This window comes from Bos taurus, chromosome 29 (genome assembly GCF_002263795.3).
Source record: "Bos taurus isolate L1 Dominette 01449 registration number 42190680 breed Hereford chromosome 29, ARS-UCD2.0, whole genome shotgun sequence".
In the NCBI taxonomy this organism is placed as follows: Eukaryota; Metazoa; Chordata; class Mammalia; order Artiodactyla; family Bovidae; genus Bos; species Bos taurus.
This window is the reverse complement of record NC_037356.1, coordinates 37,983,659-37,987,735: the sequence shown is the minus strand read 5'-3', so window position 1 is coordinate 37,987,735 and position 4,077 is coordinate 37,983,659.

The following is a 4,077-nucleotide window of genomic DNA, read 5'->3' as shown; positions in this document are numbered from 1 at the left end:
ATCACCACCCACGACTCCCAGTGGGTGTGGAGCAAAAACACACAATTTGAGGACTGTTACCCTGGGTTTGTGCTTGGCTTTTCACATGCTTAGCTGTGTGTGCTTGATCAAGTCTCTTAACCTCAGTTTTCTCATCTGGAAAATGGGCACCATGATCATAATTCCACCTTCTGGATTGCATGTGTGCCTGCAAAGAGCAAGTGGCCCTGAGAGGGCTTTCTGGGTCCCTGAGTCTGGAACAAATATGAATTATTCTGCCACTTGGGGAGAAGGAAATCTTCTGTTTAGAGGTTATGGCTGCCATCCCCAAGGGTAAATATTGATTCAAGCCAAATGACATTTATTTCTGAACCCTGACCCAGAACTCTGACTGAGCCAATGCTTCTGTTTTCTGGACTCACAAAAGAGCTAATGATTACTGTTTCAGATTACTCCCTTCCTCAGCCTTACCAGTCAGCCTTTCCTTGTCAACTGCTTCTCTCCTGAAATCACACTGCAAGGAAAGTCATAAAGGCTCTTGGTCTCTTTTCAGTTTCCCACATCTCCAGCATAACAACAAGTAGCTGTTATGGCTACTTGTCATAGTAACAACTATGGCAACTTGTACAGTCCAATCTCAGCCTGTTAAATGAATCATTCCCCATTTGGCCCCTCATGTTTAAATTACCTATAGTTGCCTTAGTAATTATGCTATGCTTGCTGTTTAATGTCAAAATATGTGTGGACCTGATCTACATTTCTTTCCCAAGCATAATTCCAACCATGCAAGTAAGTAACCAAACATTTAGTCATCTAACTACCCACAGGAATTGACAAAAGCAAGCCACCCATCATGCATTTATTGCTTGCCCCAAAACACCATTTAACTGATCTGCTGAAACAATGTGATACATTGGCATGTACACTCCAGAAGGGACACTTTTTCAATAGATTTGTTTTCCACCTAGTGAAGAATGTCTACCATAAGCCTGGCCCTCCAGCAGCTGGTCACCTAATTTTTGCAGACTCAGCCCACTCCAGATTCCTTACACATCCCTCAGTAAAATCAAGAGAAGAGACTCAGTCAAAGTTCTCACTCCTGCAGAAAGCAGTTTTTTGTTTTGGGGGTTTTTTTTTTTAGAAAACAATATTTGGTAACACATTCAAAATCGTGTGCTCCTTGCCTTCGATTCAAGCACCTGCACCAGAGGTTGGGAAGTCTCCTCTTCCACCTAAATCTTTCACCACTCCCACCAGGGCCACAGGCTTGACTGGACCCCAAAGACATCTGCCTGCTCCCTGATGTCCTCTGTACATTAGTTCAGTTCAGTCTCTCAGTCATATCCAACTCTTTGCTATATCATGGGGTGCAGAATGCCAGGTTTCCCTGTCCATCACCAACTCCCAGGGCTTGCTCAGACTCATGTTCATCAGGTCGATGATGCCACCAACAATTTCATATTCTGTCTTCCCCTTTGCCTTCTGCCTTTAATCTTTCCCTGCATCAGGGTCTTTGCTAACGAGTCAGTTCTTTGCATCAATTGGCCAAATTATTGAAGGTTCAGCTTCAGCCTCAGTCCTTCCAGTGAATATTCAGGACTTATTCCTTTAGCATGGACTGGTTGAATCTCCTTGCAGTCCATGGGACTCTCAAAAGTCTTGTCCAACACCATAGTTTAAAAGCATCAATTCTTTGGTACTCAGCTTCTGTTATGGTCCAACTCTCACACCCACACACGATTTCTGGTAAAACCATAGCTTTGACTATACAGACCTTTGCTGGTAAAGTAATGTCTTTGCTTTTTAGTATGCTGTCGGGTTTTTCATAGCTTTTCTTCCAAGGAGCAAGTGTCTTTTTTTTTTTTTCCACAACTGTGGTCACTATATACAGTGATTTTGGAGCCCAGGAAAATAAAGCCTGTCGCTGTTTTCATTGTTTTTTTCCAGGTATTTGCTATGAAATGATGGAACTGGATGCCATGATCTTCATTTTTTGATCTGTACATACCACATCAAGACCATACCAAAGAAACAGAAATGCAAAAAGGCAAAATGGTTGCCTGAGGAGGCCTTAAAAATAACTTAGAAAGGAAGAGAAGCAAAAGGAAAAGGAGAAAAGAAATACATGCCCATCTGAATGCAGAGTTCCAAAGAATAACAAAAAGAGATTTTAAAATAGCCTTCCTAAGTGATCAGTGCAAAGAAATAGAGGAAAACATTAGAATGGTAAAGACCAGAGATTTCTTCAAGAAAATTAGAGATAGGGAGGGAATTTTTCAGGCAAAGATGGGCACAAAAAAAGGGAGATATGGGATGGACCTAACAGAAGCAGAATATATTAAGAAGAGATTAAAGAATACATAGAAGAACTGCACACACAAAAAAATATTAATGACCCAGATAACCACAATGGTGTGATCACTCACCTAGTAGTAGACAATCCTGAAATGCAAAGTCAAATGTTCTTCAGAAGCATCACTAAGAGCAAATCTAGTGGGTGTGATTGCTTTGCAGTACAACTATATCAGATCCTAAAAGATGATGCTGTTAAAGTGCTGCACTCAGTTCAGTTCAGTCACTCAGTCGTGTCCGACTCTTTGCCACCCCATGAATCACAGCACGCCAGGCCTCCCTGTCTATCACCAACTCCTGGAATTCACTCAGACTCATGTCCATCGAGTAAGTGATGCCATCCAGCCATCTCATCCTCTGTCGTCCCCTTCTCCTCCTGCCCCCAATCCCTCCCAGCATGAGTCTTTTCCAGTGAGTCAACTCTTCGCATGAGGTGGCCAAAGTACTGGAGTTTCAGCTTTAGCATCATTCCATCCAAAGAAATCCCAGGGCTGATCTCCTTCAGAATGGACCGGTTGGATCTCCTTGCAGTCCAAGGGACTCTCAAGAGTCTTCTCCAACACCACAGTTCAAAAGCATCAATTCTTTGGCGCTCAGCCTTCTTCACAGTCCAATTCTCACAGGAAAAACAATAGCCTTGACTAGACTGACCTTTGTTGGCAAAGTAATGTCTCTGCTTTTGAATATGCTATCTAGGTTGGTCATAACTTTCCTTCCAAGGAATAAGCATCTTTTAATTTCATGGCTGCAGTCACCATCAGCAGTGATTTTGGAGCCCCAAAAAAATAAAGTCTGACCCTGTTTCCACTGTTTCCCCATCTATTTCCCATGAAGTGATGGGACCGGATGCCATGATCTTCGTTTTCTGAATGTTGAGCTTTAAGCCAACTTTTTCACTCTCCACTTTAACTTTCATCAAGAGGCTTTTTAGTTCCTCTTCACTTACTGCCGTAAGGGTGGTGTCATCTGCATATCTGAGGTTATTGATACTTCTCCCGGCAATCTTGATTCCAGCTTGTGCTTCTTCCAGTCCAGCATTTCTCATGATGTACTCTGCATATAAGTTAAATAAGCAGGGTGACAGTATACAGCCTTGACGTACTCCTTTTCCTATTTGGAACCAGTCTGTTGTTCCATGTCCAGTTCTAACTATTGCTTCCTGACCTGCATACAGATTTCTCAAGAGGCAAATCAGGTGGTCTGGTATTCCCATCTCTTTCAGAAGTTTTTCATGGTTTATGGTGATCCACACAGTCACAGTGTGTGCTGCACTCAATATGCCATCAAATGTGGAAAACTCAGCAGTGGCCACAGGATTGGAAAGGTCGTTTTCCTTGCAATCCCCAAGAAAAGTGATTTCAAAAAATGTTCAACTACCAAACAGTTGCACTCATCTCACATGCTACCAAAGTAATTTCTCCAAGCAAGTCTTGAACAGTACATGAACTGTGAAATTCCATATGTTCAAGCTGGATTGAGAAAAGGCAGAGGAACCAGAGATCAAATTGTCAACATTCATTGGATAATAGAAAAAGCAAGAGGATTCTACAAAAACACCTACTTCTGCTTTATTGACCATGCAAAAGCCTTTGACTATGTGGATCACAACAAACTGTGGAAAACTTACAGAGATGGGAATACCAGACCATCTTACCTGCCTTCTGAGAAATCTGTATGTAGGTCAAGAAGCAACATGTAGAACTGAACATGGAACAACAAAGTGATTCCAATTCGGGAAAGGAGTAT